This window comes from Puma concolor, chromosome E2, assembly GCF_028749965.1.
Source record: "Puma concolor isolate L17-30 chromosome E2, mPumCon1.1.hap2, whole genome shotgun sequence".
In the NCBI taxonomy this organism is placed as follows: domain Eukaryota; kingdom Metazoa; phylum Chordata; class Mammalia; order Carnivora; family Felidae; genus Puma; species Puma concolor.
In genome coordinates this window covers 16,197,126-16,209,540 of record NC_141681.1, presented here as the reverse complement: position 1 = coordinate 16,209,540, position 12,415 = coordinate 16,197,126, and the positions used below count along the sequence as shown (strand labels likewise).

The following is a 12,415-nucleotide window of genomic DNA, read 5'->3' as shown; positions in this document are numbered from 1 at the left end:
TCATTGAACTCGCGGAGGAGGAGAAACTCACCTGGCTTTAGGAGATCAGCGTTGGGGAAGTGAAGCAGAGGCCAGAGTCTGCTTGCTTGAAGGTGCTGAGGACAGGTTGTTGGAAGGAAGGACAGCAGTGCTGTCTGATGATGCGAGTGGTCAGACTCTGATCCAGGAGCTCAAGGGTAGTGGAATGTGGTAGAGAGTTGAGCAAGAGATAGCCCCAGTAAAATCCTACACAGCCCTCTTACTAATCATCAAGGAAAGGACAACACATCCCTGCAGTAGAAATAACAGGCAATTCACACGAGAAATATAAATTGCCAATAAGTATCTGCAGATGGTCCCTGTCTTATTAGCAAGAAGTATAAGTCAAAATGAGATACCATTTCTTGCCTGCCAAATTGACATTTTTTTAAAGCAAAATAATACCCACTAATGATGAAGGTGCAGGAAAATTGATGCTCATATACCATTGGGCATGAGTTGGAAGGGCTTTTTTGGAATATGCCAGAGAGCCTAAACCATTGTTAGCTTTTAGGCCAGCAAGTCCACTTGCGGAAGTATGTCCTAAGGAAACAGAGATGTAACGTCTTGGGTAAGATCCTAGGCTTTACAATACGAAGGAAGGCTTCCCTAGTTTCAAAGACCCACTTAGCTGGCATGTGACTTATATGTAAGATACTTAACCTTCTAAGCCTCAGTTTCCTCATCTGTAAAATGGGCTGTTGTGAGGATCAAATGAAATGAGGTATATTTAAAAAGTGGTGAGAACTATGCCTGGCCCTACTAAGTGTGTTAGCAATGGAGCCGCTCCTTATTTATGTTGGTGATTTCATTAGCATATATACAAAGATTTACAAGAGTTTATTGTAGCATTGACAGCAAAATATTAGAAATTGCCTAAAGGTCCAGTAATAGAATTTAGTGAAATTTTATCCTATGTCCAAGGCATACAATATCTATGTAGCTATTAGTTCTGACTTAGGAAGAATATTCTATGTCCTGGGAAACTCTCATGCTAGATTCATTTAAAAGGGCGGCTCACATAAGGAGCATTGCGATCTGAGTTTGGTAAAAGAAGATCAGTATCTCTAGACATGCGGAGGAAAAAAAAAAAAAGCCACCTAAAAACTGTCCTGCCTGCCAGTGACTCTCTGGCTGGTGGAATTATAGGTGATTTTTATTTTAGCTGGTGAGTCGTTCTGCCCATATCTTTTTTTTTTTTTTTTTTTTTTTTTATAATGAACTCACACTGCTTTAATCAGGAGAAATTATTTAAAATAAATTTAACATCATGAGATGCCAGATTGAAACTGTAATGGGCCAGATGGCACAGTTTTACCTCGTCTCCTAGCTTTTACTCTGCAGCCCAGCAGCAAGAACGGAGAGATCAGAAATAGGATCTTTGGAGAGGGATTTTGAGGAAATTGGGAGGAGATGAAAAGTTGTGGGTGCTGGCAAAGAAAACACTGAAGTAATTGGTTACAGTGAGGGTGGGAAGGGATCCCGTTTAGCTGGGAAGGCAGCAGGGGCTGAGCAGAGATGGGGTGGGGGAGCTCTGCCCACATCGCAGGGGCAGTTGATGAGGTAAGGTGGTTACAGCGGCTGTGTATGGTGAAAGGAGGTGTTGCTTGACATCTGGGATGGGGGCAGTGCTTCACGGTTTGAATCTAGGTTAGGAGAGAACTTCTGAGGCCAGTGATGGCCAAAGATGCTGGTCGTCTGCCTTCAGGATATGGTGGGAAGCTGCGGTGTGAGCACTTCGGTATTTACCTAAGTTACTTGATACAGTTACTTGAACAGCTGGTTCAGTTGCCCCAGCGACACTTTTTCAGAACAAGGCAGAGCCTAAGGAATCTTTGGGAGAGTTTGACTTTTTATTATTGCAGTCATGGCTTTGGTCTTTGTTGAAATGTGTGTGCATCCACATGGTTAATAAAAAATTCTCTTCCTCCAATCCCAGCTCATCTTTACCAGAGCACACAGACTGGGCTCCTTGCCTGGCTCTCCTTCAGATCATGTGACACCCTCTTCCTCCCCTCCATGACTCGACTGTGACCAGAATATCGCGGTAGTTACGGATTCCCTGCAGAATGGACTGAGCTAGCAGTTTTCCCTTCCAGGCTGATTTATGTTCACACTGGAAAGAGCACAGATGCACTCATTAGCAAACATGAAGTCCAGAGCCTGGATGATTCTCTGGGCCTTCCAGGCAGTGGACCTCCTGCAACACGAAGGACCGTTCAAACGTGTGTGTGCTCTGACCTTGCCATAGTTACAGAATCATTCTTTTATTTATTTATTTATTTATTTATTTATTTATTTATTTATTTATTTATTTATTTATTTATTTTTGGGACAGAGAGAGACAGAGCATGAACGGGGGAGGGGCAGAGAGAGAGGGAGACACAGAATCGGAAACAGGTTCCAGGCTCTGAGCCATCAGCCCAGAGCCTGAGGCGGGGCTCGAACTCATGGACCGCGAGATCGTGACCTGGCTGAAGTCGGACGCTTAACTGACTGCGCCACCCAGTCGCCCCACAGAATCATTCTTAAAGCTACTGGGAAATTGCTACCAAGCGATGGAATCTCACCTTTTTAGGCTTTCACACTTCTGACTTCCACACAGTAGCAGTATACAAATCGTGTTATTGTAGAAGGCATAGAATGGAATTGGATATGGTTCTTCAGTGGATTCTAAGCTACACAGATGAGTGTATTATTTATTTGCCCCTTGAATGAGTTTTCTACTTATCTCAGAATCTGGGTAGCCTTTGGGTGTTGTGGGGAGATGTGGGGATGGTTTTTCATTGCTGTGTATTTGTCTCTGTTTTACTCTAGATTTAGCAGTGCTCCCCCTCTGTGGCTCCTGGGATTCTTCTTTTTTTTATGGTGGCTGCCCTTGTCCTTATATTTAGAACTGCATTCACCAGGTTTGGGAAATCTGTCCCGATCCAGGATCATGCATGTCTTGGGTGAATGTCTTTCAACGATGCGTTACTGGACATTCTTCCCAAGTTAGAATGGTCATGTTACTTCTCCAGTTAGCTCTCTGTAGAACCTCTCATCTAGGCATAGGGAAGCTCAGTTTTCTGTTTTTGTCTGTCTACCCCTCACTGTCCAGCCTTGTAGCCTGCTTCTTTCCTGAAGCTGTGCCAGCAGTGCAGTTCATAGGGGAAAAAAAAGGAGAATGGGGATCAGGGTGGGTTGGCTGTTCATGTGTATTTTTGGCGTTTCAATGTGGGGAGTTCTTACATCGGATAGTTACTCTTTTCTCTTTGTTTTGACATAATCCTAGGTGTACAGGAGAGTTGTAATAATAGAACAAAGGATTCTCGTATACTCATTAGTCAGACCTCCTCACGTTAACATCATCTCAGATTCTGTCTATATGTATGGATGTGTGTAGGTACACACGCACACACTCTATTACAGGTTTTTTCCTAAGCCACTTGAAAATTGAAACATCATCTGTAAATAGATCAGTGTATTTTTCCTGGGGAAAAAAAAAAGATGTCCTTGTATATAACCACACCATAGTTACCAAATTTGAAAATTAACATAGTTATCAAAATTAGAAAGTTAATCTATGACTATTACTGACCTCCAGACCTTATTCACATTTTGCCAATTGTCCCAATTTTGCCCTTTAAAGGAAAAAAAAAATCCAGATTAGGTGTGATGTTCATTTGTCATGTCTCTTTAATCTCCTTTAATCTGAAACAGTTCTTCAGTCTTTCTGTTTCATGACGCTGACATATCTGAAGAGCATAGGACATTTTGTAGACTGTCCTCAATTTGGATTTGTCTGATGTTCCCTCATGATTAGCTTCAGGTTTTGCATTTTTTGTCAGGAATGTCAGGGAAGGGATGTTGTTCTTCTCGGTATAACCTCTCAGGAGGCACATGATGTCTATTTGTCTCATTCCTGGTGATGTTAACTTTGATCATGCGGTGAAGGTGGTATTGCCAGGTGTCTCTACTGTAAAGTTACTGTTTTTCCTCCTGTAATTAGTAAGTATCTTATGGGGAGATACTTGGAGACTGTGTAAATATCTTGTTACAGTTCAGACTTTCATCCACCAGTTTCAGTATCCATTGATTCCTTCCTGAATGGATTATAATTATGATAGTTACCAAATGGTGATCTTCTAACTCTATGATTCCCTCTGCATTTATTAGTTGGATTTCTGTTCTAAGCAAGAACTTTCCCTAATCCTACATTTTTTTTTACAAAGCGCACAATTAAGCACTCTTATTTTATACGTTGAGTTGTAAACCTTTACTCTCATGTAATTTTCTTGCTCAGATTGTCCCAGTTTGAGCAAGTGGGAGCCCCTGCAGCCTGCTCCTGTTTCCTTTCAGCACACTGCCTCCATTCTGAGAGCACCTTCTTACGTTTTGGCTCAGAAAGATGCTTCAGGCCCATCTTGGGCTCTTCCTTGCCCCAGCCCAAGAATTGGCTACTTCTTCAAGGAGCCCTGGTTCCATTGAGTAGAGGAAGGTTACACCAGACATTTCTTCAACAGAGACAAAAAGAAACAGAGCATGTTCAGGGGTCATCTCCCCCCCCCCCCCAAGTATTATTTCTCCCAATACCTTAATTTTCCCTACAGTTTCATTCACCACCTATCACATCTTGGATGTGGAAGATACAGAGATGAATGAGACATGGAACAGATGAATGGCAGAGGTAGACCAGTCAACAGATGATGATAGCAGTGCAGTAACCCCAGAATTGCAATGTGTTTCCATCTGCAAAATGCTACTGCGGGATCACAGAGAAGGAGGTTAAAGTTGACTGAGTGACCCGATTGACAAGTGGGGCATCTTCACCCTTCACGGGACCTTCATAGACTGCCTGATGGAACCTTCTGGCCACGGCAAAATCCCTTTCTCCATTCATAGAACCGGGGAGCAGTATTTCACAAAGTCAACATTAGATTTGAGAACTTGGATAATCTTGAGAAAGACTTTCATTCGTATGAAACCGAACTCGAATTCCTATTAAGTTCCCTGCGTTACTCGTAGTTAAACCCTGAAGCTAGGTAGACCACATGTAACTAATTCCCATTGTACGTAACAGGCATAGTTGAGGAGAGTTGGCTTGCCTTGCAGTGGGAGTTCTCTCTTCTCTTTCAGACGGTTCCTGGTCTGCCATCTGACCATGCTCTGGTTTGTCAGGACCCCTCATATGAGATTCTCTTGAGTGGATTGTAACATTCTTCATGCAGAGAAAGAAAATGATGGGCCTTTGAACCCTACTGAGTTTCACCGGGTGTGGTGTAGTCCTATAGCTAGAGATCACATTTCCATCTTTGGCCGCCATGTCAGCTTTGTGCTTGCACTGAATCTGTAGTGCAGTAACACCCCCGGGTATTTTTTGCATGAACTCTTGTTAATCAAGTCTCTTCCAGTGTCTGTTGGTTTTACTGATTGTGTGAACTTAAAATACAGGGCTTCAAACTTCATCTTTCAAAATTTCATCTTGTTTGTTTGGGCCTGTCCCTCCCATTAGCTGAGATTGTATCTTTTGTCGTGACATCACCATCTGGCATAGGAGTTAGTCCTCTTAGCTCTATGTCCTTAACATAGCGTTGGGTGTGCCTGGTCTCATCCCTCAAACTGTTGATGGGAGCGAAGGGAACCGGGCACAAGACAGAATGTTGAGGCACGTCACTAGACACACTGACCTTTGAGTGGGTACTTCAAGTCACAGCATCTGCCAGCTGTAGAATCAGCCAGACTTTGTTATCTGCAAGACATTTTCTGTCCTGGATACAAAGATATGATAAACTTTGCTATACCTTATTAAAATCAAAAAGTACTTTGGTGCACCTGGGGGGCTTGGTTTCAGCTCAAGCTGATTGATTTCACAGTTCATGGGTTGGAGCCCTGCATCGGGCCCGATGCTAATAGCATGGAGTCCGTTTGGGATTCTCTATCTCTGTCTTATCCCTCCCCTGTTCTCTTTCTCTCTCTCTCAAAAATAAATAAATAAACTTAAAAAAAGTCAAATCAAAAAGTACTCTCTAATGCATTTCTCAGATCTGTGAACTTAAGTGAAGCTACTTTTCAGTTTATTTTATGTGAATGTTCTTCCTGAACCTACAGCTAATTGTTAATATCTCAGGACCTCCTTTTTGAAAAAAAAATTTTTTTCCTCCTAGATGCTATCCAGTAACTGTTGAATCTGTTCTAAAACTATGGGGAACTTGGGGCGCCTGGGTGGCGCAGTCGGTTAAGCGTCCGACTTCAGCCAGGTCACGATCTCGCGGTCTGCGAGTTCGAGCCCCGCGTCAGGCTCTGGGCTGATGGCTCGGAGCCTGGAGCCTGTTTCCGATTCTGTGTCTCCCTCTCTCTCTGCACCTCCCCCGTTCATGCTCTGTCTCTCTCTGTCCCAAAAATAAATAAACGTTCAAAAAAAAAAAAATTTAAATAATAAAAAAAAAAAAACTATGGGGAACTTGCAATATGCAATCTCCAGCGTATCTTTTTAAAATCTAGTATCGTCGGGGCGCCTGGGTGGCGCAGTCGGTTAAGCGTCCGACTTCAGCCAGGTCACGATCTCGCGGTCCGTGAGTTCGAGCCCCGCGTCGGGCTCTGGGCTGATGGCTCGGAGCCTGGAGCCTGTTTCCGATTCTGTGTCTCCCTCTCTCTCTGCCCCTCGCCCGTTCATGCTCTGTCTCTCTCTGTCCCAAAAATAAATAAACGTTGAAAAATAAAATCTAGTATCGTTATCCAAAATGATATACACACACATTACTTTTTCCCCTTTTCTTGCTTTATATTATTTCTAAGTGTTTTCTACCACTTAAAGTTCTATTTCTTTGTGGTCTCTCCCCCACGAGAATGTACACTGAGACCTGGATCATTAATTCCCTGGCATCTGACACATACTGGGTACACAGTAAATAATGAATGAGTGAGTGAATGAATGAATGAATAAATACATTTTTTTTCTTTTATAGTCTCTGGAATCTGCCTTTTTTCCTCTTCTTTTTTATTTTTTATTTTTTTTTTTTTAAATTTTTTTTTTTCAACTTTTATTTATTTTTGGGACAGAGAGAGACAGAGCATGAACGGGGGAGGGGCAGAGAGAGAGGGAGACACAGAATCTGAAACAGGCTCCAGGCTCTGAGCCATCAGCCCAGAGCCCGACGCGGGGCTCGAACTCCCGGACCGCGAGATCGTGACCTGGCTGAAGTCGGACGCTTAACTGACTGCGCCACCCAGGCGCCCCTCCTCTTCTTTTTTAAACATTTATTTACTTTTGAGAGAGAGTGCAAGCAGGGAAGGGGCAGAGAGAAAGGGGGGAGCAGAGGCTCTGAAGTGAGCTCTGTGTTGGCAGCAGTGAGCCTGATGTGGGGCTTGAACTCACGAACCGTGAGATCATGACCTGAGCCAAAGTCAGACGTTCAACCGATTGAGCCACCCAGGTGTTCCTGCCTTTTTGTCTTAAAAAAAAAAAAAAAAAAAAAAAGTCAGGATAATGAGCTGCCGGTCAGTTCCTTGTAATACCTCCCCCAATTCTCATTACCCCTTCTCCTGTGTAGAGATATCCAAGTAGCTTTCCACCCACTCCAAAAAAAAAGGGGGCATGTGTGTGAATGGGCATAGCTGTTTTTTAAACGTTTATTTGAGAGAGTGCAAGCAGGAGAGGGGCAGAGAGAGAGACAGAGACAGAGAGAGGGAGAGGGAGAAGAGAGAGAAAGGGAGAGAATCCCAGAGCAGACTGTGCTAACAGAACCGTGAGATCATGACCTGAGCTGAAATTATGAGCCAGATGCTTAACTGACTGAGCCACCCAGGGGCCTCGAAGGGGCATGTTTTTTCACATAACAATCTTGGATTCCCATGATCTTAGAACAGTCCTCAGTTACATATAAAGATTGAATTTGAATGTCGGATATTTCTGGAGTTCTTTTTGGGAAATAGACATTAAAGAAAACTGTAGGAGAGTGGCTAAGGAGACAGACTTCACAGCCAGATGATGGATTTATCATTTGGGCTGTAGAACGTGCACAACTCAGTTTTCCCATCCTAAAGACAGGGATATAAAGAACATCCGTCTCACACAGTGGTTATGAGGGTGGCGTGGTATCTGTAGGCCTTCCCAGGATGCCTAATTCTAGAAGCAATGGCTTCCCTTAGGATGGTTTTAATTTTTAAAAGCTTTGGGAAAGAAAGGCACAGAGGAGGAAAGGAAGTCACCCATAACCTCATCCCCTAGCGATTACCATTTAAAAAGTTCTGATACAAATCTCCTGTATTTTCCATGTGCAGACCTATAGATACTTCATTCACTCAATATCCTCTGTGATCATTTTCCCACTCCTATAAGTAGTTTCTTTAAACAGTGATACTTTATATTGTCTTAGGGAACTCTATGCAGTATCATTTATTTAGAGAGCCCCTTCTTTCACCAGATTATTTCCATCTTCTTTTTTTTTTTTTCCTGTTGAAAATGTTGTGATGTGTAATACTGTATCTCCGCCGTGTGTCTTGGGTTGTTTCCTAGAATTGGGGAATTGCTGAGTCAAAGGGCATGTGTGTTTTTTGAGGCTTTTGATACCTATTGCCAGATTGCCTTCAGGAAAATGGTGCTCCGTTACTGGCCTTCCAGGAGAGCAAGCAGGCTGCTCCTGGCAGATGGTGCTCCCTGACTAGCCCTCCAATAGAGCAGAGCAGGCTGCTCCTGGAGGATGGTGCTCCCTGGCTGGTCCTCTAGCAGAGCAGAGCAGGCTGCTTGTGGAGGATGGTGCTCCCTGGTTGGCCCTCCAGGAAAGCAAGCAGGCTGCTTGTGGAGGATGGTGCTCCCTGGCTGGCCCTCCAGCAGAGCAGAGCAGGCTGCTCGTGGAGGATGGTGCTCCCTGGCTGGCCCTCCAGCAGAGCAGAGCAGGCTGCTCGTGGAGGATGGTGCTCCCTGGCTGGCTCTCCAATTGAGCAGGCTGCTTGTGGAGTATGGTGTTCCCTGGCTGGCGGTCCAGCAGAGCAAGCAGGCTGCTCATGGAGGATGGTTTACCTGCTACTTCACTTCTCTCTGGCATGCAGCACGGATTACTCGCGGAGGCAACAGTTTCTCGCAGTCTGGATTCTCTGTTTTTCTCTTCTTCCCCTTTGTTTCTTTTCTTGGTTTTCTGCCAAACAGCCTCTTGTGAAAGGACCGCCTAATTAACCCTGTGCTAATTAACAATTTAAAATTACACAGTGTGACTGTTCGTGTTTAATTCTCTGGGAGCTGGAGCAACAGCAGGAACCCCTCCCCTTTCTAACAACTATATCCTGCCCCCCGCCAAGCTTCCCAGTAACTGTTGCATTGTACCAGTCCTGTCTCCTTAAAGCAGTGTCAGAAAATTGTCCTAGCACATCTTCTTGGTTGAAAGAGGGAGAAGAATGACCTTGTTAGCGGTGAGGCCCGGGGTAATAGGGAGACTTATCATTTTAAACAATCTTTGGTAAATAAAGGCTGATACAGGGGAGCTTCCCAGGTAGGGTCCAGGGGGACTGTAACTTGTGACAGGAGCAGGGGTGGGGGCTTTTGATGATGATGTTGGAACTTTCTGTACAAGACTACTTCTCACATGGCAGATTTAAACACTAAGAGAGAATGAGTGTGAGAGAACTAGATCACTCCTATATCTGCCATTGAACGTCTTACTGGAAAGATGTGCTCTTTTGAAATCTAACCGATGTCTTAAAACCATGCACAGACCATGTTGAGTACCATACTGGGAGGTCATGAGTAGAGTGTGTCTGTGTTTGGAAGGGAATTTGGGGTCACAAGCAGCAGAAGACAAGCAGGCTGCAGGAAGGGTTGTAAGTTGGTATGCGTGAGCTGGCCCTGGCACGAGTGAAGGGTGAGGGGATGGGGTGCAGAGCTGGGGGTGGGGTGTGAGGGTCTCAACGGAGGCTGCTGGCGGGCCTGCGTGTGAGCGTGTGGGGACCTGCTGGGTTCCCAGGCTGCCCTCTGTAACTGAAGATCATTGATTTTACGGGAAACCGTGTTTACAGACAGAGTGCTGATCGACCTGCCGAGTTGACTTCTGCCTCCTTAAGTAAGAACTACCTTTTTCTTATTGACTGGCTGATAAACAGAGCGAGAGGGACAGCCGGTCGGGTGGGAGAGTTCTGGAGAGCCTGAGGTCCTTGAGCTGAAGGATTGGGCAGGTTTAAGGGATTGCTTCATCTCTACCCTCAGGTCCCTTCTCTGCACCTCCCACCCCATCCCTGCACCTCCCCGGAATCGGTGGGGGAATCTAAGACCAATCCTGCCTGGCTACCTAGCAGTCCAGGCATCAAGCATGGAAAAGATGGCAATCTGGTGAAGATGTTGTGAAGCAGAGAGTATCTCAAGCTTTAATGCCTGTCCCCAGGGGATCATGTTAAAATGCAGATCCTGATCTGGAGCGGGGCCTGAGAGACTGCATTTCACAGGCGCCCTGGTGAAGAATGACGCTACTTGTCCCAGAAGCACACCTCACTTAGCAAGGTAGAAATGGTTCTGCCTGTTGTGGCCAGCATGCATTGAAAGGAAGCCCAGAGCCTCGATCCTGAAGTGGACCCTTCTATCCCACTGGTGTCTTAATGGGCTGTCATCACTCTCTGTGAATGAGTGGTATTCCACGTGTCCTCTCTGATGGGGCAGGTGGCACCACCACGGGGTCATCTGTCTTTTATAGGTGGCCACAGTGTCATCCTTGCTGGACACCTTTTGCTTGGGAACAGAAAAGTTAGGCAAGTTTTTGTAGGTCCCGACTGCCTAGCTGGATGGCTTGTGGAGGAGGAGGTAAGAGAGAGCTGAACAAGAAAAGCCCACCAATTAATTGGTAAACGCTTGCAGGTTTCTCTGGCCTAGCCCAGGCTGGAGAGGAGATTGGCTTTGCTGTCGATACTCAAGTCCCTAGTGAAGCATCAAAGCTGTTCTCCTTTATCAATCGTGGCCTCCCCTTCCAGCATGTTCCTGTAACTTACCAAGCATTTATGACATTGATTTTACAATCGGGCTGTTAACCCTCCCGCCCCTTCAGCCTGCCAACCTTTTTGGCCTGAGCTGTCAATCAGATGTCGTCCAGCCAATCAGGCGCATCCTTAAGAAGAGCCACCCTGGATTCTCACCTGTATCCCAGCTAAGCCTTCTGAAGTCCCATCGCATTTGCTGTGTGGTTTGGTTTCATGTAGTTATCTCTGTTTAAAATCAATGTGCCTTTTCTAAGGCACACGGAACTTTGTTGTAATGGAATTTGAGGTTATAAGCTTGAGAGGTGCCGTGTGTGTGTGTGTGTGTGTGTGTGTGTGTGTGTGTGTGTGTTGAACAAAACAGGACACGTTTTTCCAAAGCTATTTCTCCAGAGACTTCGGGTAAACCTGCCTTCCCTGTCTTTTCCCGAGGGGGAGCTGTTGGCTTACTGTGCAGTCAAGAATCAAGAAATGAAAAAGAATGGAACATAGCGGTGGGGTGGGGAAGGAGAGAGACCAAACCCGGCCAAAACCTTCCTCCGATGTGTATGAATGAGATGTTGGGTGGAGAAGCAGCCAAATGTTCTCCAGGAAGGAGGTGTAGGGGGGAGTGTGGCCTGGGATTTGCAGCTGAACAATCGGGGCCGTCCAAGAGGCTGAGTCGACTGTAGGATCCATGCCGGGATGGAAGAAATGCCCCTGTGATGATGTGGCCACAGGAGCAGAGCGATGGCAGGGGATCTGATGCCTCCCTCCCCAGGGATGCGAAGTCTCAGAGGGCAGATTCAGCTCTGTGGCACTCCAGTCGGAAGCGGAAAAGCCCCGGGGCTGAAGGACAGCTGCTTGAGCAGCTACTAATAACTACGAGGCAGGTGTGGAATGGGGGCCGGTGGAGCCCAGCTGCCGTCTCGGCTTGCCGCTAGGATCCCTGACAGCAGAAACCGCCACACCAGTGGTGACCGGGCTCCATCCAGACAGGGCAAGATCGACGCTGCCGGAGGGGGAGCCGGCCAGTTGAGAGTCTTCCCAGATACGTCAAGCTCAGATTTTGCACCATCACGTTTTTAGTCTGAAGCCAGCTCACTCACAAGCAGGCGTGCTCAGTGGGTTCAGGGGGGCGGGGTTGGAGATGGGATTTTGGAGATCTGCCATCTGCTTCACAGTGTCGGGGCGGCATTGGGCCTGTTTGTAGATTTAGCTCCTCAGTGTTACTGTTTGTACAATGGGATGATGCTTCCCAGACCCACAGAGGATGAAAGCAGGCATAGGCCCTGTCGAGGGCCTGCAGAGCGTGTCTGGGCCCTGCAGGCTTGCTCTCTGAGCCCTGCAGCCCTCCATCACTTTCCTTTGAACTTGTCAAACTAGACGTTTGGCCAGTAAGAGCAACAGCAGCAGCTTCACCTCTAAATCAGCTAGCGTATCCTCTTGCAGGTTTACCAGCCTTTCTCTGGGGGTGCAAAAC

The 12,415-nt window shown here is 46.0% G+C and overlaps 1 protein-coding gene across 1 annotated transcript in view; it reads left to right on the top strand.

The window, feature by feature from the left end:
- ZFHX3 (zinc finger homeobox 3) overlaps positions 1-12,415 on the top strand; it is a 417,139-nt gene that overhangs the window by 241,561 nt on the left and 163,163 nt on the right.